We start from the raw sequence: 27,126 nt of genomic DNA, 5'->3' as shown, positions 1-27,126 counted from the left end.
ATCGCACAGTAGCAGCGGCAGCGAAGCAGGCATTTCAGAAGTTTCTCCAGTTTCTCTCCGTGCTTCTCACGTCTGTCTCCACCAAATCAGGATTGTGCACGGTAACCTACCTAACAAATACAGATATCATTCACCGGAGAGGCCACGTGCGCTGCGTTGCGCTGCCATCTTCTCCTCCCCTCTAGATAGACTTTACACACTTAGTCCAGCTGTTGTGGAGCATACGGATCTTGGATCTCCAGAAAATGTCCACAGCAGAGATGATTGATAAGTTTGTGGCCTAAGGTAGAAGGAGATGAGTTAATAACTTCAAACTTTCTGCATAATCACTCAAAGAGTTGTTCTGCATGTGCCTGTAACGAGAGCTGTATATCTTCTTCTACCTTAGGTCACAAACTTATCAATCACCCCTGTTGTGGACACTTTCTGAAGGTCCAAGATCGATATGCTCCACGACCGCTGGACTATGTGTGTAAATGTAGGAGGGGACTATGTTGAAAAATAAATGTGCCAGGTTTCCCAAAACTGACTCCTTCTACCTTAGGCCACGAACTTATCAATATCCCCTCGTATGTAAATTGTTACTCAGTTAAATGGTAGTTTGTCTTTTTTTATATACCTGTTAACTATTTCCATGAAGCTTCAGCTAATTGGGTTAGCCACTTAATTGGGTCAAAGTGTATTGGTCCTAATGTGTCCCAATCAACTGGAATCCATTATAATTATTGTAATTTAATATATTTTTATGTATTGAACTGTACTGCCATCACAAAACAACTAATTTTACAACAACAACACGCACAAAATGCTGGAGGAACTCAGCAAGTCAAGTGGCGTCTATGGAAATTAGTAGGTAGTCGACTTTTTGGACGGAGACCCTTCTTCAGGAGTTCACCACATATGTCAGTGATATTAAACCTGATTGTTATTGTGATTCTGAGACATTGGTCTGTTGAGAGAGAGTAAAACAGTGAATAGTTTTGAGTGATAATCTGTATTCAGAGTTGGAATTAGTTGGAAATGGAACATCAAAGTTCTAAGATGTGAGAGAGGAGAACAAAAAAAATGGCTGTGATGGAATAGAAGACAGAGAATAAACGACAAAGGGATGTCAGACCAAAGTGAGTGCAGATGCTTACAAATGAAGCAAAGGGGTTTAAGGTCCGTCTGGGAATGATATACAGTGCCTATAAAAAGTATTCGCCCCCCCCTCCTTGGAAGTTTTCCTGTTTTATTGTTTTGACAACATTGAATCACAATGTAGTTAATTTGGCTTTTTTGACATCGGTCAACAGGAAAAAAAAAACTCTTCCAATTCAAAGTGAAAACAGATCTCTACAAAGTGATCTAAATTCATTACAAATATAAAATGCAAAATAATTGATTGCATAAGTATTCACCCCCTTCAAGTCAGTGTTTAGTAAATTCACCTTTGTCACAAATTACAGCCTTGATTCTGTGTGGGTAGGTCTCTATCAGCTTTGCACATCTGTACACTGCAATTTTTCACCATTCTTCTTTACAAAGCTGCTCAAGCTCTGTCAGATTGCATGAGTGAACAGCCATTTTCAAGTCCACAAATTCTCAATTGGATTGAGGTCTGGACTCTGACTTGGCCACTCCAAGACATTAACTTTGTTGTTTGTAAGCCATTCCTGTCTAGCTTTGGCTTTATGCTTGAGATCATTGTCTTGCTGGAAAACAAACCTTCTCCCAAGTTGCAGGTGTCTTGCAGACTGCATCAGCTTTTCCTCCAGGATTTCCCTGTAGTTTGCTGCATTCATTTTACCCTGTACCTTCACAAGCCTTCCAGGGCCTGCTGCAGTGAAGCATCCCCACAGTACGATGAAGCCACTACCGTGCTTGATGGTAGAGTTGGTGTGTTTTTGATAATGTGTGGTGTTTGACTTACACCAAATTTAGCATTTAGTCTGATGGTCAAAAATCTCAATTTTGGTTTAATCGGACCATAGAACCTTCTTCCAGCTTACTGCAGAGTCTCTCACATGTCTTCTGGCAAACTCTTAGCTGAGATTTCATGAGTTTTTTTTCAACAGTGGTTTTCTCTATGCTACCATCCCATAAAGCTATGGCTGGTGAAGCACTAGGGCAACAGTTGCTGTATGTGTAGTCTCTCTCATCTTGGCCACAGAACCTTGTAACTCCTTCAGAGCTGTCATAGGTCTCTTGGTAGCCTCCCTCACTAGTTCCCTTCTTGCACATTCACTCAGCTTTGAGGACGGCCTGCTCCAGGCAAATTTACAACTGTGCCATATTCTTTTCTTTTCTTGATGATTGACTTAACAGTACTCTAAGGGATTTTCAATGACTTGGAAAATTTCTTGTATCCATCTCCTGACTTGCGCTTTTCAATAACTTTTTTGCGGGGTTGCTTGGAGTGTTCTTTTGGCTTTGTGCTGTAGTTTTTGCCAGGATGCTGACTCACCAGCAGTTGGACCTTCCAGATACAGGTGCATTTTTACTACAATCAATTGAAACAGCTTGACTGCACACAGGTTTATATATAGCCAGGATACCTTAACTAATTACGTGTCTTCTAAAACCAATTAGCTGCACAGGTGATGATTTGGTGTATCATATTAAAGTGGGGGGGGGAGTGAATACTAATGCAAACAATTGTTTTGTGTTTTATATTTGTGATTAATTTAGATCACTTTGTAAAGATTTGTTTTCACTTTGACACGAAAGAGCCTTTTTCTGTTGATCAATGTCTAAAGAAGCCAAATTTAATGCACTGTGATTCAAAGTTGGAAAACAATAAAACATGAAAACTTCCTGGGGGGGGGGCGGGGTGAATACATTTTATAAGCACTGTTAAAACAGAATAATTATCTGAAAGACTGCACGTAATGGCAGTGTTTTAGCCAGCTGGTCTGGATTAGTTCCCCTTTCAAACAAGTTTCAGCACCACACTTGGGTAGGTGACGTAAATTTTTAATTATAGAATTTGCATCTATTCTCCACTCACATCATGTTTCCAAAGTCATCCTCACATAGAAGTTGCTGTTGATTATTCCTCCTCTGCTCTTTGGATAGGTTTCTCTGAATGAATCAAATTGCAAGATGGTTCAGCGATGGTCACATGTCCCATGGCACCTCTAATTCAGTGAGTGTTTTCAATGCCCACATTGAATTATGACTGAAAGCTGGAACTGCCAGTTATCAGAAATTGTTAGATTTACTGCAGAGGTGTCGCCTTTTAGACTTAACATTTAAGTTTAGCAATATACTGTAATTGTCATTTTTTTGGCAATCTTCAGAATTCCAGCATTCACCTGTCAATTTCACTTAACTTTTCCATATTTGCAGCTTCCCCAGACTGATCTTTTGTGTCCTCTCATGAATATTATCTTACTGGTTGCACTGTGCCCCTGTTTGCCATGATCTGTCACCCTGTCTTTCAATCTATGGTTGAACTTCCTTCTTTGAGCCAGTAATGATCGCATCCTGTGAAGGATAAAACCAAGCTATTGATTATCAGTAAGCAAAACCACAGGAGATTTAGGGATATAAATTCATTTTCTGTTACATTTGCTGAATGCACAAAATGGTAATGTTGAACTCTGCTTCTGAAATTCTATTCGATTGAAGTCAACAGAGCTAAATTTCAAAAGAGTTTAAAACACCTGTCACCATGGCACAAAACTGAGCCTAATATAGGAGGGATTTCTATGCTTTATTGATTCAAAACTGTATCCAACCTAATCATATAATTGAAGTGCCAAATGGGGAGCTTAATTATCTCTTGTTTAAAAAAAAACAATGCATTTATCTATAACCCTCTAACTGTAAAGTAAATTGTAACAGTTTTAGCAATCAAAAAAGAGGCCTCAGCAAAAGAAGTCAGGAATGATGACCAAATATTGGTTAAAATCATAATTCGTGAGCAGTGTTAAAAGTATGTGGGAGGTATAGAGGAAGATTTAAACTTTAAAATCTGGGCAGCTGATGGCAAGGGTACCAATAGCAAAAAATTAGTTTGGAAATGTGCAAGTTGGTATATGTAAGAAGTTCAAGTTCAAGTTTATGTGTCATTCAACCCAACATAATTACCCCTGAATATAGCCAAGCAAAGCAGCGTTACTCCGGCCTGCAGTACTTTAAGTTCTCAATGCCCAGCAGGGTCATGCAATCATAAAAAATAAGTTTGAAAAAAGTAAATAACACCTTTATTTGGCCCCATAGAAGCCACTGCAACCAAGTGTGTCGTCATCTTACCAGAAATGGGAGATGCAGCAATGCAAAAGCTTTTGATGTTGTATAACAAGATTGATATTTCTTAGACGTAACTCTTCCTACCTTAGCAGTTTCTAGCTAGTAGCTTCTCTGTTTCTAAGGTCAATTACAATAACCCTTCTCTTTGGAATCTAATTGGAAATGTTTCTGGGTTTTAGTCAGTGATATATAATTTTATGCAAAAATCCTATTCGTCTGTTACTTATAGAACCCACTAGTCTTCTGCAGAGGCTTGAGAAATTATTGTTGATATACAAATTTACATTAATGCAACTGTTTCTCAATAATGATGCAAAAGGTTCAAAAGTAAGTTCTGTTTAAACCCCAGCTAGTTTTTGTTTCAAATAAAACCACTGTAAAGGCTTTCAGAGTTCCAAGTTAGAGAATTGTTCATTAAAAGGATGTGAGCAAGTGTGAAGCTTCTGGTTTTCAGAAGCTCAGTATACTCTGTGAGTTGGAACTGTTAAATTGTTGTGTGCTTAAACAGCCTTGTTTTTTTTTCACAAGTTCTTCAGAACCATTATGTTGTTTCTGAGCTCATCGCAATTATAATCAGCCAGAAATCAACTAACTCAAATCTTGAGGGTCTCTTGATGCCTAGCTGCTAGTTAAAATGTGGTTGCCTAGACAATTGATCAAGGGCTGACAAACTAAATAGCGAGGGGTTGGGCCTTTGTGGGTGAGGGAGGAGAGAGGAGCCTCTATATTTCATTCAACTTTCTTTGTTCTACACCAGATGATAAAGGATCAGACAATAAAGGGAAAACGTCAGTCCAATGGTCAATACCTACTCCCCCTCTTTATGGCAGGACACACCTTAGTGTTGGATTACAGTTCATGTACTTCAGGAACCTGCAAATTCTCTTTGTTTCATTGCTCAGGTAAATTATCTAACAGAATACTGGACGCATTGCTGCATGAATGTCAAAGGAAATTCAACATATTATTAGTTAAATACTCAATAAGCATTCTTGTTTCTGAAATGGATTCAAATCTCACTCAAGAATTAAACTCAGTATCTTGTATGAAACTTCTAATACCATCCTAAGAGTAGCGCGTTTTTGCTACCTGTATCCTCTTTAAGGTGAGGTACTTCTTGCTCTGTTAATTAAACTTGAAAGCATTTGTACTTTTAATGAATTGTCTGATGGTATCCCGATTTGTCAACCATAGTACTTAAGCAGATTATTGTTGATGGTCATGTTACTGTTTGTGGAGGATTTTGGTACGCACATTGGTTGTCATATCACCTCTCTCAACCTCTTTCAATTTTATTATTACACCTGCTTGTCTTCATGATTTTTTTTGTATTGTCCGAGGTGGTAATCTTCAGGCACAGATTTCTGTGTGAGGAAATGATGTTATGGCAGAAACAGAAGATTGCAACAAAAAAGGGGCAGGTCTTGACATTAACTATCCCTGGATACAAAGAAAGAAATGGCGTGGTGGCAATGTTGATTAAAGAGAACATTATAGTGCTGGAGCAGGAGGGTCATAGAGTCATGCTGCATGGAAACCAGCTATTTGGCTCAGCTTTCTACAATGACCATAAGTCGCCATTCCCCCATTAATCCCATCTGCCTATATTTGATCCACAGCCGTCTCTGCTTAGATGTTTTAAGTACTCACCTGGACACTTAAATGCTGTCAGCGCTCCAACTTTAGGCACTGCTTCAGGCAGTGCTTTCCTGGATACTCATCACTACTTGGGTGAAAAAGTCCCCCAATAGACTGTCTGAGTCTATACCCCCTTGCCCTAAATGTTTGTCCTCTAGCTTTTACCTACCTCTGATATTGCTGGAAAATTTCTTGCAGTCTAAGTTATCGATGCTTTCAATCATATCCCCCCTAAACCTTTACAGCTCCAATGAGGATAGATCTAGTTTCTCCCATCTCCTCTTATAACTGAACTACTCAATCCAAGGCAACATCCTGGGGAATCTCCTCTGCACCTTCTCCAGCATTATTGCGTGCTACCTTGAGTGTGGTGACCAGAACTGCATGATGCTCTCCAGCTGAGGTCTTGACCAGTGTCTTTTAAAGTTGAACATGTCTGCTGCTGTTATATTCAATGTCCCAGCTAATGAAGTCCAATAACCAATATGCCTTCTTGACCATGATACCTACCTGCACTGCCACCCTCAAGCTTCTTTGGATTTGTACACCAATGTCCTGTTTTCCTCAATACTCCTTGGGACCCTAGTGTGTGCCCTAGCCTCATTAATACTCTCAAAACACATCACCTCTACTTTTAACAGGAATAAACTCCATCTGTTATTTCTCAGCCCATTTCATCAACATATCAACATCACCCTGAAACTATCAATAACTCCACCAACTGTCATCTCATTTGCATATTTACTGATCATAGTTAATGCATGCCCAGGAAAATCATTCATATCCTGTATATCTGAAGGATTAATGTGAAATAATGGGATTTAATGTCACTGACTTATGACATGAAATATGTTGTTTTGTGGCAGAAGCACAGTGGAAAGACCTAAAATTAAAATAAATTACCAAAATGAGTAGTCCAAACCAAGGTAGTGTTCATGGGTTCCTGGACCGTTCAGGAATTTGATTGTAGAGGAGAAGAAAATGTTTCTGAATCATTGAGCATGGATCTTCAGACTCCTGTACCTCCTCCCCATTGGTATTAACAGAAGGGAGCATGTACCAGATGGTGAGGGTCCTTATTAATGATTGCCATCTTCATAAGGCATTGCTTCTTGAAGTCCTTGAAGATGGGGAGGGTTTTGTCCATGACGGGGCTAACTAAGTCTACAACTCTCTGAAGCCCCTTGCGATCCTGTACGTTGGAGGCTCCATATTAGTCTGTGATGCGACCAGTCAGTATGCTGTCCACTGTGCATCTATAGAAATTTTCATGAGTCTTTGGTGACATTCTGAACCTCCTTATGCTCATAACAAAGTAGAGCTGCTAGTCATAGGTTGGTAGGCTGTTTAAATACTAAAATTTTAAAGTATATGTATTTAATTTTTTAAATTGCCTAAAAAATATTTTTGTGAAGCAATTTTTCTGTTTGAAGCACAACAGGATTTAGCTGTATTGATCACATGCTGTTGTCTCAGATTGGAAGTGATAGAAAACTTTGGTTACTTAAGGGACTAACCTGAATCAAAATGTTAAAAGCTTTCTTTATGCTGGAAATAGCACAATACTGTCCAAATGACCAGTTGAATGGAGCTCCAAGACAAGTGACACAGAGCTGTCAGGATAAATACATTGCATTCAATCTCTAAACATATGTTCTTTTGATCACTGGGGTGTGCAAGCCACAAAATATGTTTCATTTACTCACAGTGGCTTCTTTGATTATTGCCAGCCTTTGACCTCTGCAGCCAAGAATGGTCAATATGCACATGAAAGCAATACTTGTAGGGCTCCCTCAAATAAAGCACACTCCTGATTTTGGAACAGTTTCTTCATTGACACTAGGGCCAAATGTGAGAACTTCCCACTCAACTAGGCAGTTCTAAAGTTGGCCACAACTGCCTCCCCCTCCTGTCTTCTCCTATCATTTTGGATCTCCCCCTCCCCCTCCAACTTTCAAATCCCTTACTCACTCTTCCTTCAGTTAGTCCTGACGAAGGGTCTCGGCCTGAAACGTCGACTGCACCTCTTCCTAGAGATGCTGCCTGGCCTGCTGCGTTCACCAGCAACTTTGATGTGTGTTCCTGCATAATGAGTTGGGTACAGTGTAAGGACTGTCGATCAAGTGAATTGCTGTGCCCCAAACAATACTTGGCAGTGTATATTCAATCAAATTGCTCTTCACATCCGCATGAATCAGGCAGTCATCCATTTGTTAAAGATGCAAACACAGTTGTGAGCTTGTAGCAACATTGATTTGTTTGGTGATGGTAGGGAGTGTGACAATTACATTGACATGAAAGATCACTTGGTTGAAGTGGTTTCAGCTTTTATGGTTCAGTTATAAGAGTGGTTGTATCCGGACTAATACCTGGCACTTTTCAACCCAAGTCTGGATGTTGTTTAGATCCTCCCCGTGGGCTTTCTGTAATGAAATAAAACCGCAATGCAATATTGCATATGTGCCCTTGTGGTGAAGAAAATCTCCAATAAAGTTCTGAGCATTTAAAGTGATAAAATTGTAAATTGTACTCTCTGGAAGAAGAGAAGATTGGTATTGTATGATATTAGTTCTCTCATCTCGCATGAATCAATGGAAAAACTGAAAGATTTTGTGCTTTTTTTTAGCGTGGATGACTTGAAAGAGAAATGTTATGCAGGAGCTTAAATTCAAAGTTTTAAGAAAAATATGCTTGACAACCTTGCAGATAATCCATTGGCTCACAACAGATCATATACTTGGGAAAGACTGTGTGACAGTGCATGGTCTCAAATGCTGTTCTCTCTTTTTGAATAATTATTGGTTTTCTCAATACTTGGATGAAGCTGTAACTGCTGTTACAACAAGCCTTCCCATTTGACCCACTGGTGGTGGTGCAACTTTGTTTGATCTGACATTTGGGGTTATGTGTAGGTTGGACATGTGGGTCTAATTCTTCATGTTAAAATAAAGTCTCCCACCTCAGCTTTTCTCCCTGTAGTTCAAGTTTGACGCACAGCTGAAAAACTGTGAACTAATTTTACACCATTCATGCCATATTTGTGCAGCCTGTCCTTGGCGCATGGAGCCTGAGAACATGGCAAAAGTGTGACAGATAGCTGACCATTTCCGCTAGAACCTGAAGTTTAATGCTACAAATGAGATGTGTATCTTGGTGACATGAGAAAGGCAACTTCTCCCCTTGTTCTGTAATGTCATGTCTTTCCATGGCATGAGTATTCCCATCCAAAGAGTATTTCACTGGGTAACGCAAAGAGCATCGGTGAGGAGGCTTAGCTACTGGCGTGAGAGAATGAACCAGCTACAGAAAATGGAGTTCCAGCAACACATTGCATTGTTAAAATACACGTTGCTCTTTTCTTGTCATTAAAGCTAGGGGTCAACTTGTGAAAATTCACTAACTGAATGAGCTGTTAGAATCGGAATTGGGGTATTATCACTGATCTATGTCACTTTTTTTTGTTCTGTAGCAGCAGTAAAGTGCAAAACCTAGAAGTTCCTATAAGCTACAAAAATACATAACATGTGCAAAAGAGAAATAATGAGGTCATGCTTATGGACTGTCTAGAAATCTTATTGTGGAAGTGAAGAACCTTAAACATTGTGTGTGTGTGTGTGTGTGTGTGTGTGTCCCCTTAGGCTCTTAGACCGCCTCCCCAATGGTAGTAACAAGAAGAGGGCAAGTACCAGATGATAGGGGTCTCTAATGAAGGATGCCTCTCGAAGATGTCCTTGATGGCAGGGAGTGTTGTGCCCATGACAGAACTGGTTGAGTCCGTAAGCCTCTGCAGCCTCTCCAGTGCACTGCAACTTCCATACCAGGCTGTGATGGAACCAAACAAAATGCTTTCCACTGTGCATGTGTGAAAGTTTGCAAAAGGCTGAGTACCACAGCTCCAGTGGTGAAGGACTGCAAAGGTATTGTCCAGGGAGGTAGGGGAGTGCTTACAGGACTGCTTTGAATTGATGGACAGAACTATATTATAGAATTCATCGTCAGGTCAGAATGAATATGCCATGGTTGTCAATGATTTCATCAAGATCTGAGTCAAAGTGTGTGTGTCTTCGAGAATGTACTGAGTCTTGATGAAACAGAAGCTGTAGATGAATTGAGAGATTTACATTCTACTCAGTAGCATTCATAGTTGGTGATTCAGATTCTTAAAGGAAATCCAGAAATGACATATGGAAGGCAAAAATGCAATTATTTGCAAAGTTAGAGATACAATTGCTTGTACAACAGCTATAGCAGGCTTCATATAACATGAAACCTAACATCATGAATGGCTCAAAGCTTTTTTATGCATGATTTGAAAGTGAGAATAAAACTACGCCTGTTTGAATCCCCACAGCATCTGGTGACACTGTGATCTTTGTCTAGGAGGCTGACATCAGAACATTCTTCCGAAGTCCAACCCTTGCAAGGTGTCAGGACCTGATGGTGTATCTGGCAGGGTATTGAAATCTGTGCTGACCAACTACCTGGAGTGTTCAAGGACATCTTCAACCTCTCACTGCTGCAATTAGAGGTTCCCATCTGCTTCAAAAAGACAGCAAATTCTACTGTTGCCCAAGACGAGTGGGGGTAGAGCTGCCTCAATGACTGTCACCTGGTAGCACTTACATTTGTTGTGATGAAGTGTTTTGAGAGGTTAAACATGGCTAGAATTGATCCCGTTTGAGCAAGATCTCGACCCACTGAAATTTGCCTACTGGCACAACAAGTCTACAGTGAACGCAACCTCACTGGCTCTCCACTCTGCTTTGGAACACCTAGATAACAGCAAAATATACTGGATGTCAGATTGTTCTTTATTGATTACAGCTAGGTGTTTAACACTATTACTGTTAATAGACAGCAAGGAGAGATAACATCTCCTTGCTGACAATCAGCAGAGGCTCTGCTCAAGGAAGCATTCTTAATCATTCCACACTCATGACCGGGTGGCCGGGCACAGCAAAAATGGCATCCATAAATTCGCTGATGATGGCAGAATCTCAGATAGCACTGAGGATGCCACAGGGGTGAAGTAGATCAGCTGGTTGAGTGGTGTCACAACAACAACCTCACACTCAACAGCAGAAAGTGCAGGAAACTGACTATAGACTTCAAGAAGGGGAAGTCTGGAAAATGCACATAGTCCCCAGAGGGGTCAATGGTGGAAAGGATGAGCAGCTTCAGGTTCCTGGGTGTCAGCATGTCAGAAGTTCATAAGGCCAATACATTAATGCAATTATGGAGAAGACCAGTGGCTATACTTCATTACTTCATCTCCTTCATGAGGAGATTTGCTACATCACCAAAGGCTCTTGCAAATTTCTACAGATATACAGTGGACAGAACGGTTATTGTACAACACAAGGATTGCACTGAAGAGTTGTGAGATACTAAGATAGTAGAAGCCAGAGCAGGCTTCTATGCTCTGCCATTTTGCGATATCAAGTTTAATCATATGCTTGAAGTCCACTTCATTATGTGAGTCCTGTATTCTTTGATTCTCTGCTTATTCAAAGGCCTATTGATCTAGGCTTTGAAGATATTTAACTACTGAGCAAAAATAGTCCCCTGAAGTAAAAACTTTCAAAGTTTTAAAGCCCATAATGTGAAAAAAGTCTCCTCTTGGTTCAAAATGGATGAGGCTTTATCCTGAAATTTTTACTCAGGTTCTGTTCTTCCCAGCTAGAGGAAAAACAACAAAAATTGAACTTGTCAGTTCCTGTCAGAATCACAGTATACTGTATATTTAAATAAATCCATCATTCATTCTTTTAATCTACAGTGCATTGGGCTGTTTAGCTCATCCCAGCCTTCAGTCCAGTGTACCTATGTTACATTTATCCTAAGGAAAGTCTTTCAAGTGCAATGACAAAATCTGTACATAAGGTTTTGTTAAAGTTCCGCACAAATTCAGAAAGGCATCTGTACTATGGTTTTCCAGCACCTTTTTATGAAGGACTATGTGCAGTTTCACAGCACTTTAAATAAGCATTCTTTTTCTACTCATCCTAACAAAGTTTTTCTCCCAAGTTTCCAGCATCTATCACCTTCCTGACTGCTTGTTTAACCTATCTGTATCTCTTTGCGTCCCACCTCAGGATTTTGCCTTTCTGCCTAGCTTTACTTCGTCATCTTTTTTTTCCATCTCAGCAATGAATAACATCTAGTGTGATGCTTCACGGCACCAGCGATCGGCGTACAATTCCCATTGCTGTCTGTAAACAGATGGTACATTTTCCCCAGTGGGTTCCTCCAGGTGCTCAGGTTTCCTCCCATATTCCAAAATCGCACAGATTAGTAAGTCGTGGGCAAGCTAATTGGGTGCTGGAAGTATAGAGACTCCCCGGGCTTTCCTCAGCAGACATTCTGTGTTCATCATTGATGCAAAATGATGCACTTTAGTGTACGTTTTGATGTACATGTGACAAATTAAAGCTAATCTTTTAAATCCTTATATTTATAAATCAAGAGTGCTGTCCCAGTAGCCTGTAGTAGAAATGGTCTGTAGTGGATCAGTTCATCCCATCTTGTAATTTGGTCCTGACTCGATTGTTTTTTTTTTCACCTTGAACTAATCGTCTTATCCATGATAAAATTTTATTTTTATAAACATTGATTTTAATACCGCAATTTCTGGCATTTCTCATTGGAGGCCGAGGAGCAATTGTATATAGAATCACAGTCAGACTGCATGGAAGCAAGCCCTTTGACCCAAGTTGTTTATGCCGACTGTATTGCCCAGCAAGGTAGTTCCATCTGCCCATGTTTGGCCCAAAGTCCTCTAAACTTCTCCTAGCCACACATTTATCAACGTGCCTTTAAATATTGTTAATGTACCCATGTTAACCATGATTTACGGCAGCTCATGGCAAATATGCACTATTCTTTGTGAGAAGAAACTGTCCCTGATGTCCCTTTTAAATCTCTTGCCTCCGATCTTAAATTTATACCCTGTTGTTATCAGCAGCCCCTCTTTGGGATAAAGGCTCTGTAATTTCTCCTTTTTAAGTTCCCCATGATATAAAGTTCAAAGTTTGAAATAAATTTGTCATCAAATGTTACCATACACTATTCTGAGATTCATTTTCATGCAGGCATTCACTTTAGAACAAAGAAATACAATAGAATCACTGAAGTGAGAAGGAGGTAGTGGAGCCATAGGTTCCACAGCACCAAGTACAGGAATAGTTATTACTCTTCAAGAATCAGGTCCTGAATCAGCATGGATAACTTCACTCACCGCAACACTGAACTGATCACTGAACACCACTTATGAACTCACTTCCAAAGAGCCTACAGTTCCTGCTCTCAGTATATTTAGTTGCTTGTTTATTATTATTAGTGTTTTCTGTATTTGCGCAGGTTTTCCTCTTTTGCACATTGGTTACGTATTGTTTTTTGTTTGTGTGTGGTTATGTGAGGCATAGACATTATAAGCCTTTACCCAAGATGAAGATGTCAAATAGAGAAGGCGTGGGTTTAAGGTGAGATTGGGGAAAACTGAAAAGAATTTTAGGCAGCAACAGCTCACATTCCCTCTGGGTAGCTTCCAATCTGACAGTATGAACATCGATTTCTTTAACTTCTGCTAATTTCTCCCCCTCCCCCTTCTTTCTTTTTTCGTTCTGCATTATGGGTTAACCTGCTAATGCTCCACCTCCCCCTCGTACCCCATCCGTTATTTATTTATTTATATACACACATTCTTTTTCTCTCTCTCCTTTTTCTCCCTCTGTCCCTCTCACTATACCCCTTGCCCATCCTCTGGGCTCCCCCCCTCCCCCTTTTCCTTCTCCCTAGGCCTCCTGTGCCATGATCCTCTCATATCCCTTTTGCCAATCAACTGTCCAGCTCTCGGCTCCATTCCCTCCTCCTCCTGTCTTCTCCTATCATTTCAGGTCTCCACCTCCCTTTCCCACTTTCAAATCGCTTACTAGCTCTTCTTTCAGTTAGTCCTGACGAAGGGTCTCGGCCCGAAGCGTCGACTGTACCTCTTCCTATGGATGCTGCTTGGCCTGCTGCGTTCACCAGCAACTTTTATGTGTGTTGCTTGAAATTCCAGCATCTGCAGTTTTCCTTGTGTTTGCCCCTCTTATTTCATCTCTTCTCTTCACTTGCCCATCACCTCCTTCTGTTGTCCCTACTCCTTCCCTTTCTTCCATGGTCCACTTTCTTTTCCTATCAGATTCCTTCTTCTTCAGCCCTTTATCCTTCCATCTATCACCTCCCAGTTTCTCTTTCATCCTCTTCCTCCATCCACCCACTGTCTCCCTCACATTGTTTCATCTAGCTTGTACTCCTTCCATTTCTCCCACCTTCTTATTCTGGCTTCTCCCCCTTTGCTTTTCAGCCCTGATGAAGGGTCTTGTCCCAAAACCTCGACTGTTTATTCCACTCCATAGATGTTGCCTGACTTGCTGAGTTCTTCCAGTAACTTGTGTGTGTTGCGCAGTTTGCAAGTGTTTTTACACAGTTTGGTAGGTACTTATAATGTGCTGCCAGGGGAGGTGGTGGAAGCAGATTTGATGTCACTTTAGACAGTCACATGAACAAGCGAGGGATTTAGGGATGTAGAGCACGAGCTGGCAGATGTGTCATTTAAATTGGCATCATAGTTGGCACAGTTGGGTTAAAGTGCTTGTTCCTGTAATCTGCTATTCTACATTCTACTGGCTTTAATTGTTTTCAAGTATATGAGTTCTGTGATTCTTGCAGTTACTAGTACAGACAATGCCCAACAACTCGACAGATTCCTCCTTGAGCTTGAAGTTGTTGAGGGTTGCTGGACTCTGCATTACAAAATAAACACTGATGTTTGTGAGATAGTACATTTAGACATCAATAGTTTAATTTAACACGGCACAACTTAATTGAAAGATATTTCCAGTATTGATGAGATTTGTACCTGCAATGACTATTAACCTCTAGAAACTGAACCTTAAACTTGGTCTTGACACTCCCAAATTTATTACCACTCTGCCACTCAACTCTTTCAAGCAGATTATATTCATTCAATTTAATTTTGAAATATTGATACTTCAACCCAGCCTTTTCCTGCACTGGCAGTGGAAGTAAACAATTATCCTTAGTGGAGGATATGCACTTGAGTCCTATTCTTTTGTGCAAGGTAACTTGGGTCTTGGCCTGCCTTACACATTGCCAGATAAATATGTTTTGTGCATTAAGAATTCTTTGATTACATATTTTAATATCTGTTATTATTCATTGAGCTTATACTCTGCATTGTCCTAGGTTGGGGATTAATTATGTAATTTTTGAATACTTCTGATTGACCCTTAAAGGGCTGGAACTTCTTTCAAAACATAGTGCAGAGCAGATTTACAGCAAATCTGTTTGAAGTTTCCATGATGGTTTGATTGCAAGACTTATTTGAGCAATGAGGAAAGATGTTAAAGATTTCTTTATAAAAGGTTGACTCTTGACCTTGATATTTTTCTCTGTCTCTGACAGAATTATAAATGAGTGTAGATCTTGTGGGCCTTGCGCTGATGCAGTTGGCTCCATGATAGCAGCTGATGTTATCACTTTCTGTGAAGTGATATTTATTCAATACAAGTTGCCTTGCTTGGCTGAACGTAGAGTAGAGTCTGCTAAAATAGATGTAATTATGTGTAGTTTTGTGCTCTTCTTCCAGCAGGGTGCATGGCCTGCTGTACTGATTGTTAATCTGCCTCAACATCAAAGCAAATTGCCTTTGTTTTATCCAGCTGCATTTACCCAGTTCTGGCAACACAAAATAAGGAGTGGTTCAGGCCACATTGAGAGAATCAGACTGTAAAACTGCACGGACTCCCGCTATATCAACGTTAGACTGACAAATTGAAACATCAGAGAAATGGCTAGTGATGATTAAGGAATGTAATTATAACAATTTCTCTTGTGAGAAACAGTGAATTTTTGATTTCACACTTGAGTGAAATTCAATACACAATTCACAGGAAAAGGTTTGTTTATTCAGTTGTGGCTGTACATATTTTAATGTTATTGTAACCCATCTGATTTAATACTCCTTCTTCTGAAGAAATTCTGCCTTCTCTCTTGTCTGGCCTACATTTGTTTCCTGACCTGAGTGATGTTGTTGAGACTTAACTGGCAGGGGAAGTAGCTAATTATTTAAAGAGGAATTATGGGTGCAAAGAATTTTTGGCCCCACCTCTAGTGTATGTAATATTTTAGTGATATCTAATTAGTATTGTAAATATATCATTTGATTAAGCATTCTTTTTTGTTTACATAATTTGTTACGTGTTATATGTAAGAACTACACAAATGGCATAAATCATTATGTCTCCACGTCACATATAAGCTCCTCACTAAAGAAAACAAAGTAGACAAAACATGTCCCAGCTCCTGTGCTTTTCTTTCAATTAGTTTCTGGAGTTACAAAGCATAACGGTAGCAATGAGGAAGTTTTAAAATGAATCCAAGATGACTACCTACCTGCTGAAGCGCAGCAAGCTTTTCTTCGGAAGAGGAGAGAGATATTCGAGTTTTTAGAAAATGAAGAAAATTAAAAAGCAACAAGTATTGCCAAAGGTTCATAAACAGAATGAGGTTATAATAATAATTGTTGTTGGCACCCTTCTGTCTTGAAAGATGGTGGGTGGCACATGAGAAAAGTCAGCTCATGGTGGTGCATTTCCTAGAGCAGCTGAAGATTCCTACTCTGGAGTGACAGCTTCTTCCACACTAGCTGCAGATGACGGATGACGGGCATCTGGTTGGAGCGGCTCTGTCCTTCTGTTGAGCTCTCTTGGAAGCCAAATCATTGATGCAGGTACTTTCTGCTCTTTGTACGCCTTTTTAACAGCCAGACCCCAGGCAGCCCGCTTGTCTGCTATGTCATCCCAGTTCTTCACGTCAATGTTGGCCAGCTTCTGACACTTTTTGCAGACATCCTTGAAGTGAAGCTGTGGGCGACCAACTTGAATGTGCATCTTCTACCAGACCTGGATTCAACCAGTGCCAATTCACTTGACTTGATAATAATAATATATACTTTTTAGAAAGCAGAAATGGCTGGCTACATTGGAAATGTAGTTGCATTTGATTGCATAAGAGATAACTGGATATTGTATACAGAACAAATTGAACAGTAATTTGAAGCAAATGAAACAGCCAATGAAAAACAAATACCACTGTTGCTGATTACAATGTGTGGTAAAGCATACAGTTAGCCAAGAGCTTTAACTGTTCAATCAAACCAGTTGAAATGAGCTTTGCTGATATCACGAATGTAATGCAGGAACATTTAGAACCAAAATCATTGTTGATTACGGAACACTTTAAGTATCAAAAGTGGAATCAAAATGAAGGGGAGTCTATTTCAACTTATGTGGCTAAATTGAAGGAATTGTCTAAGCATTTTCAGTTTAATGATGGGCTTAATGATGCATTGAGAGATTGTTTAGTTTGTAGAATGTACAAGAAAGCATTCAAAAATGGGTCCTAACTGAAGAACAGCTCACATTTAAAAGAGCACTTGAAATTACTGTATCAATGGAAGCAGCAGTCAAAATCGCAGGGAGCTCCAGTCCGAAATGAAAGTCAGCATGAACAATATTGCATAATTTACAAGAAAACTGCCTGGCCAAACAAATTGTGTTACTGTTATGGCAGTGGCTCACATACACCAGACCAATGCAGGTTGAAAGGTGAAACTTGCAGAAAATACAACAACGTAGGACACATACAAAAAGCTGGTCAAGCAGACGTAAATAAATGGACTACACAGGAAAGAGAAAAAGATACAAGTCAAGTTGCAGTTTCAAAAAGAGCACTGATCTGCATGCTGTTGATGAAATATCTGATAAAGATGAGACTCACACAGGATTGTTTAGCTTTGAGATTTACAATGTGAAAACTGACTAGAGACAAGCAATATGGTTTACACCAGAAGTGAAAGTCAAATTAATTAAAATAGATTTTGACACTGGCTCAGCTGTTTCAGTTATTTGACAAAATGAGTTTGAATGGCATTTCAAAGATACTAAACTGAAACCTGCAAATATCCAGCTACGAACTTACCTGGAGAAAATATATCTCCTGTGGGAATGATGTTTGTAACAATAATCAACAAGCTATATTGAGCTTTTATGTGGTAAATATATCTCCTGTGGGAATGATGTTTGTAACAATAACCAACAAGCTATATTGAGCTTTTATGTGGTAAAAATAGGAGGGCCAGCATTGTTGGGTCATGAATGGCTGAGACAACTACAAGTTGATTGGAGATCCATCTACCATTTGTATGTCATAACCCCTGCAACAGGGCTTTTTAACTGAAAGCAAAATAAGAAAGGCACTAGATGCTGCCACAATAGTGTTCAAGAATGAAATTCAATAAAAAATAAATTACAAAAAAAAGAATGTAATTGGAAAACTGAAGCGCACAGTATGAAGTGTAAAATAGTGTTAAGTGTAAATGCCACACCCAAGTTTTACAAAGCCCATCGGGTTCTTTATACCATCTGTGATAGAGTCACCAGTGAGCTAGATCACGTGAGGTTTGAAGGAATTCTTTCCAAGGTTGAGTGGAGCCTATGGGCAATGCCACTAGTCCCAGGAGCTATGAAGGATGGGTCTGTCAGGATCTGTGGTGATTGTAAGGTCACCATCAATCTATTACTGTCAGTAGATCAATACCCTCAGCCCATGATAAAGGATATCTTTACAAGCATTGTTGAAGGGAAACTCTTCAGCAAAGTGGAATTAGCAGAGGTCTACCTACAGATGGAGATGGAAGAAGAATCCAAAGTGTTTTCAACATAAACCCTCACGGTGGGTTTTATTGCTTTAATAGACTTATTTTTGTGTAGCATCTGCACCTGTATTCAGATAGAGAACGGTGGACCAGGTGCTGCAAGGCTGCCTCGGCACTCAGTGTTATCTGGATGACATCATTTTCACCAGTGAGGATGACAAGGAGCATCTCCAAAATGTCAATAAAGTATTTAAAAAGATTAGAAGATTATGGGTGCAGAGCACAGTGCAGAAAGTGTGAATTCTTTAAACTAAGCATCACTTATTGTGGTCACACTAAGATTTACTCAAGTTTGCTGAAAAAGTTCAAGCAGTGGTGTATGCCCCAAGACCAAAAGACATGTTACAAATGCGATCCTTTTTAAGATTTGTCAATTACCGTAACGGATTCCTGCCAAACCTGTCTACTGTGCTCCACCCCTTGAACTCATTACTATAGATCGGATAGATCAGGATGAAATAACAATGGATAAAGCAGAGTGAGATATCTTTCCACAGGTAAAGGAAGTGGTGATGTCAGACATTGTGCTCACCCATTATGTTCCACATCATCCAGTGAAGCTTGCCTGCGATGCCTTGCCTTATGGTAAAGGTGCAGTCATGTCACATGTTATGAGTGATGGAAGTGAACAGCTAATAGCCTTTGCATCATGTTCCCTTACTGCTGCAAGGAAAAATTAACCACAGATTGACAAGGTGGCCCTGAGTCGGGTTTGGGGTGTAAAACAATTCAACCAGTACTTGTATGGGAGAGAGTTTACTCCCTGATCAACCAGTAGTGTCCATTTTCTATCCATTGAAGGGTAGACATTGACAGCAGCAGCATGAATACAGAAATGGACTCTGTTTCTTGCATATGGTGCATGCAGAGGGTGAGATAGATTGTCCAAAATTGCCAGGATTTTCCGTAGGGTCCTTTGTTCCACCACAGCCTCCAGTGTGTCCAGTTTGACTCTTATAACTGAGCCAGCCTTTCTAATCAGTTTATTGAGCCTGTTGGCATCACCTCTGTTGATGCCATTGCCCCAGCACACCACCGCATATAAGATTGTACTGGCAATAACAGACTAGTAGAACATGTGAGGGAAAGGCCTGCATACTCCAAAGGACCTCAGTCTCCTCAGGAAATAGAGACGACCCTGGTCTTTTTGTACAAAGCCCCTGTGTTGGTGCTGCACTCAAGTCTGTCATCCAGGTGCACCCCACAGATACTTGTAGGTCCTCACTACATCCACATCCTTACCATCAATAGTAACAGAGAGCAGTGCAGGCTTAGTTTTCCTGAAGCCCATCATCATCTCCTTTGTCTTCAGTCAGTCAGTGGGTGTCGTCTCGAATCCGGGGTTGGCGGCTATGCACCCTCCATCTTCTTTGAACTTGTGACAGCACCGAGTACAGCCTCTCCTCCAGTTTGTTCTCGCTGGCCGCCTTGGCACCGCCCACCTCCGCCCCTGCCGAACTCGAGCTGGAGGCCGTATTGGCCTCCAGCAGCGGCCACTTCTTCGAGCTCGGCCCTTCCTTAGGCGGAGGCCTTGGGCAGGTCCAGGCACACAGTGCAGCGTCCAAGTTCATCATATCTCTTCTAACTAGGTGCATAGCATACGATTCGTAGATACGTGGTGAGGCTTTAATCCCTTTCACGGAAGATGGCCGTTGGCTCACAAGGAGCTCATCCGCCCTTTGTCAGGTCTTGTATTTTTAGTCCTGCTGGGTGTCCTCACACCCTCCTCACCAGACTAAGTCCGGTGGGGGAGCCGGCCCAAGTTGCCGACCACTCGACCACGGCCTCCGGCCGAACGCTGTGCGCCCGCGCCCTGCCAAATCTCTCCAAGCGTCCGGTGCCTGACCGAAAGCCATGGTCGAGCGGCCGGCGACCAAACCTTTGTCTTACTGAATATTGAATAGATTAAAATGGTGCAAAAACAGAAATAATATATATTAAAAAAGTGAGGTAGTGTTCGTGGATTGAATGTCCATTAAGCAATTGTATGGTAAAGGGGAAGAAGCTGTTCCTGGATCACTGAGTGTGTGACTTCAGGCTTCTGTGCCTCCTTCCTGATGGTAACAATGAGAAGAGGGCGTGCCCTGGGTGATGGGGGTCCTTAATAATGGACATTGCATTTCTGAGGCACTGCTATGGAAGCTAGATGGAGCTGACTAATTTTATAACTTCCTTTAGCTTCTTTCGGTCCTGTGCAGTAGCACCCGCCCCCCCCCCCCCCCCCACCATACCAGACAGTGATGCAGCCTTTTAGAATGCTCTCTACGGTACATCTATAGAAGTTTTCAAGTGTCACAATTGACAAATCAAATGTCTTCAAACTCCTAATGAAATATAGCCGCTGTCTTGCCTTCTTTATAACTGCATCAATATGTTGGGATCAGGTTTGATCCTCTGAGATTTTGACACCCAGGCACTTGAAATTGCTCACTCTCTCCGCTTCTGATTCCTCTAAGAGGATTGGTTTGTGTTTACTTGTCTTATCTAGTCTATGCAAGTCTCATAGTAATATGTCAATTTTATATACTGAAATATTTGAATCTAATCTAAGTACCTTGTTGATGGTGGTGAGAGCACAAGACTTTCCCTATTGTACCTTTCCTGAGGAAGTTGTTTTGGACCTCCTGTTGATGGATTGAGACCAGATGAGAATGGTTAAGATTTCGATGAATTGCTTCTTGTGGTGTAAATCATTGACATAAATTTACAGCTGGGAAAACCACAATCTAGTTACAATAGGGGTCTGATGCTGTGGGTTCTTTAGGCAGCAGGTTGTCACTGAAGTCTGAAAAGGCAGTAGAGGAAGGGAAAGAATTGGGTTGGAACATCAACCTGTCACCTGCACTGAACAGGGATTATCATTTAAATAATCTGGTTCTTTGAATTGTTGAATTTTTTAAATTGTTTTCATTGCTTACCTGATTTCTGACAGGGGGGATTGGAAAATTGACCCCTTACTAACTCTGAGATCCTACCCTAAATGCATATTATTTTTAAACTCCGAGATACCTGGTGACAAAAGCTAGATAACCGAAAACTCTTCAGAGTCTTGGGTAATATGATCATTACCAGGGCTCTTAATGCCATGTCTCTGCAGTCTGAAAACTTATCTAATCTTGTTCCTTTCATTTCCTATCGCCCTTTGGTGTGTGTGCACTATGTGTGCATTGAGACTTGTGGTCTTTACAATCAGTTCACTATTTTTCTGTTTGTGTGGTAGGAGAGAGGAAGAAGAGATGTGTAAATCTCTGGCTTCTCCTAGAAAACGCTGCTATTTTGATCTTCGAACTATCTACCGTCCTCCATTAGTCGATGAACAACAGTTAGAGTCATAGTGCACTACAGCACAGAAACAGGCAACTCAGCATACTTAATCCATGCCAGGCTGACTTTCTGGCTACTCCCGTCTACCCTGCACCTGGACCATAGCAGTCTACACCTCTCTTATCCATGTACCTATCCAAATGTGTATGTCACAATAGAATGCACATTTACCATATTCACTGGCTGCTCATTCCACACTCACACCTCCCTCTGAGTGAAGTAGTATTCCCTCAGATTCCCCTGAAATATTTCACCTTTCACCTTAAACCAATGACACCTAGTTCTATTCTCACCCAACCTGAAGGGAAAAAGCCAGCGTGCATTCAATCTATACTCATAATTTTACATACCTCTATAAGATCTCCTCTCATTCTCTTGTGCTCCAGTGAGTAAAGTCCTATCCTCATTAACCATTCTTGATAACTAAAGTCCAAGCAACATTTGTGTAAATTTTCTCTGCTCTCTTTTTCTCTTTCCTATGGGTTGGTGATCAGAATTGCACTCAATACTCCAAATACTCATTAACATCCAACTTCAACATAACATTACATCTCCTGGAGAAACTGAGAGCACTAAATGTCCACTGGGTGAGTAACATCTGTATCCATTGCCATGAGATGCTTAATGGAGCCACCACACATTGAAGGTTGGCTCTGTGACAGACTGTGAGAAGACTATGCAAGAGGTCAACGTCATTCTCCTGCATTGGATGCATCCGCCCTTGCTCATATTACTAGAAGTTGCCAGCACATAGAGCTGTGGACACCAAAGTCTCATATTTCCATCGAGACCACCCTCTGGTATAAAGAATTGATATTGCAGGTGTTAGAATCTGGAGCACAAACCAAACTGCTCGGGGTTTGGGAGAGGGATGGCGAGGAACTCAGCTGCTGAAGTCCCTCGATGGAGGAGGACTGGTAGCTGACATTTTTGCTCGAGACTCTGTGTAGGACTAGGCAGAATGCAGCAGAGGGACAAGAACTGGTGTGGAAACTTCAACTATCCCATCACCCCCACTGATGTTATTTGGCTCACTGAACTCCCTCAGTAGCTTTTGTCTAGGATGGCATAGTAGTGTAGCGGTTAGTCTAACCCCATTACAGTGGCAGTGACCCAGGTTCAATTCCACCGGTGTCTGTAATGAGTATGTGTGTGCTCTCTGTGGCTGTGAAGGTTTCCAGTGGGTGCTCCAGTTTCCTCCCACGTTCTAAAGACATACGGGTTAATAGCTTAATCGATCACATGGGTATAATTCAACTGCGATGTCTCTGTTCCCGAGCTCTATCTCTAAATAAAATTAAATTCTGTGCACTACAGTTAGGCAGGGATTTGACAACTAAATGATCAAAATTATGAACGTTTAATCGTTTTGACTGATGGAGAATAACCACAATATTTGAAGCCTGTTTTTTCCTGTTTGAATTTCCCGTGACTCCAGTGCGTCTTTTTTTATATAATTTTATTTTTATTTTTCTGCTCAGCATAACAAAACTTTCAATTTCCAGATACACTTACATTTACATTTCTTCCCTTCACAGATATCAGGTATCAGAACACTTCCATCAAATTATAGACATCACCACAACATCTTATACAAAAGCCCTTATTAGTATAGCAGTCAGGTTTACATCAAAATACTGCAGAAAAGGTTGCCATGTTTTATGAAAACTATTTGTTTTTGAGTGTACCAAACATGTCAGAAAGTCCAAAGGAATGCATTCCATGATTAATTTACGCCAACCAAAAAGTCCAGGGGGCTTATCGGATATCCAACAAAGTAAAATGTTCTTCCTCGCACTAAAAGTCAGGATGTTAAGAAGTTTTTTCTGATGTGCATTAATAATAACGACTGCTGGGTAAGCCTAAGAGAAAAGACACTGGGTCCAGTTCAAGCTCCATCTTCAGAATCTTTTCCATTTCACCCAAAATATCACTCCAGTATGCCTGAAGCTTGGGACAAATCCAAAAACAGTGGGTGAGAGTTCTAATAATTACTTTACATTTAGAACACATTGGAGAAACCCCCGTCTTAAATTTCGAGAGACGATCTGGAGTCAGATGGGCTCTATGCAGAATTTTGAGTTGCAATGCTTTAGTTCTATTACAAACTGAAATCTTCTTTGCGTTATCACAGATGGATCACCTTTGATCTATGCCGCCATTTACTTGCTGGTTGGCACCTAATTAATTAGCTTGTGTATTTGGGCTTTTGTCTTGAAGATGTGCTGGGTGTGTCCCGGCTACCACCGCACCCCTGCATGCTTCGCGGTCCGGTATCGGTCCATGGCCCGGAGGTTGGGGACCACTGCTTTAGAGGATAACCACTTTTTTGAAGTATGAATCAATCGCTGAGCTTGTGGAACCGTATCCTATATTATTTCTTCACTATCTGCTGATGTGAATAGAGAGGAACTAGTCATCTTAAATCGTGCTTAACAGCATCCAGTCTGTGTCATGTGAGCATGAGCCACACTTGCCTATTGCTTTCCCAGTTATTTAAAAAATAAAACTAAAAGGTGTTTAAAATTAGTACAGTCATCATCAGCAGGTGCCATGCCCAGTTTGAACTTTGACTGCCATAGCCCACACACTCTTGTTTCGGGTCAAGTGGATCAGTTCATTGGTATTCATTTCCAGTTCTCTGGCTGCTGTCTCCATCATCATTTGTCTTTGTCTTCCTCTTGCCTTCTTCCCTTCAATCTTTCCCATAATTACCGTGCATTCTAACTCCTCTTTCCTAACCACATGTCCAATGAAGTTACATTGCCTTTTCATGATCTCATACATTATTTCTCATTTTGTGTTTGCTCTGTTCATGATATCCTCATTAGAAATTCATTTCGTCCATGATATTCTTTGCATCCTCCTCAAAAACCACATCTCCACTGCTACAATTCATTTCCTCATGTTACGAGATATTGTCCAACATTCTGAGCCATATAACGTAACTGGATAAACGTAACATTTCAGTACTCTAAGGCGGATTGTCATGCCTGGTTTAGTATTAGTTAGTATACTCTTCATTCTCATAAAGGTGTCTGGTTAATTGGGCCAGCCACTTATTTGAAACAACTCTTAAAAAACAAAAAATTAACAGAGAAATTAGCTGGGATACCATTAATTTATTTGTGACATGATACCACTTATTTGGGACAGGAGGCTGTTGCCTAACAGTTTCTAAAATGCATCAGTTGTGTGCACTTGAATAGCCATTAGACACTACACCCTGCTTTGAGCAAACACTTTTTAAATCGCATCAGTTGTGCGCATTTATGTTCAAAAAGCAGTGATTTTTGTCACTCACAGTTGATGAAAAATAAGCAGCAAGACAATTCAGAATTGTTTTGCTCACTGCAGTTTCAAGCATTCAGACTTGGAGATGCCAGAAACAGTCAGGAGTGAAAATGAATCGATTTCATTCATAAACAAGTTAGGACTTACAATGAATTTGAAGGTATCAACAATCATCTTGAATGTTACAATGAAAATGAAGGTTTGGAGGCTGCAAATATCAAAAGCATTGTATGAAAGCAGTCCATTATCTGCACTAGGTGCCTGCTGATTTTGTTTATTTACAGTCAATCAAAAGAACACTGGATTAATTCCTCCGTCAATAACTATTAGGAACTAATACAGTTTTATAGAACTGCTGTAGTATTGGTAATGTTCTACTTTGTTCTGTACTTTATTTAAATAAATAATTTTAACTCAGTTACACAGCAGTTTGTCTTTTTTAATCTTTTTTTAACTATTTCCATGAAACTTCAGCTAACTGGGGCAGCTGCTTAATTGGCGCAAAATGTACTGGTGCCAATGTGCTGAAATTAACCTGGATCCATTCTACTTAAAATGTGATGATTGAAGCACAGAACTAGACATATTCAATAAAATGTATGAATACATTAAACAGTTAAATATTTAAACTAATTTAGAAAATAAAATGTAAAGTGTCTGAAATTCACCTCTTTCCATCTTGAGCCTCTCCTCCCCATTGGTTGATTGGAACTGTTAACCATGTTTCAGATCAAACCTGTACATAATTAAAGTGTAAGAGTTTCTGTTTAAGTCCGCATGATGTTGATGCTGCCCTGAAACCATGATGAGACAAATATTGGAATACAGCAATGTGGATCTTCCACCTTCACATCAGTGGTCCTCAAGTATTTCAGGTTAACCTCCTGACAATAATATTGTGCAGCACTGTTTTAAGCTAAGGATTTCTGGTGAGTTGGTTCTTGTCGGTGATAAATAATGCTGTGTGTACAGATTGTTAAACATATAGAGATGACATCTCAGCTGATCAATTAACCTGTTTTTGCTCAGAGTTTACAATACCACACAACGGTGGATAGAGTATTCTTGTTAGACCTTTGCTCTGCTGGTTTAGCCCCAGCAGATGTGTATTTTTTACTCATTTAATCATAGACTTTGTTCCCCCGTCTTATTCATTACAATAATTAACTTGCAGACCGAAACTAATGGCTTCCCCATGTCAGGTTTTACTTCGTCACGTGTGGCTACTCTGTCAACTTTATGATCATCATTTAGTGACTAGAATTTTTAACCTTGAACAACAAGGAATTTACAGCATCAGTTTGGCCATCCTGTTACGATAGGCTTTGTGAGACAAAGTACAAACGTAAAATGGAAATTAAAAATTCTCAACAGTATTAAGAATCTGCTGTGAGTTGTCTTTAAACCCCACCCCAGAAGGTGGAACTGGGACAAATAAGGATGGTAAAAATAGGTGACTATACCAACTGGCCTAATTTCCATGCTTTCATGCCTGATGGTATTTTAACCAGCAAGGAGCTGTGGCTTCACCCATCCGACCAAAACTAGTTTGGTGATAGCCTGGAAGGGGTTGGTTCTGGTATGTGTTAGCTACAGGTTTTCAAGAGGTGTGAGATCATTTAACAAGTATTAATTAATTTAATGCTGTGATAGTATCTGGGAATTCCTTTTTTATTGCCCTCACCACTGTGCCGATAAGAGATTTGGAGTGTCACCAACGACTTGAGCAAATTTCTACAGATTTACCATGGAGAGCTTTCTGACAGAACATGGAACATTATTGCACAGGAACAGGCCTTTCTGCCAACAATGATATGCCAGACTGATTAAATTAGTTATCAGTGATTTTTGTC

This window comes from Mobula birostris, chromosome 19 (assembly GCF_030028105.1).
Source record: "Mobula birostris isolate sMobBir1 chromosome 19, sMobBir1.hap1, whole genome shotgun sequence".
NCBI lineage: Eukaryota > Metazoa > Chordata > Chondrichthyes > Myliobatiformes > Myliobatidae > Mobula > Mobula birostris.
Note: the sequence above shows the minus strand (reverse complement) of the source record.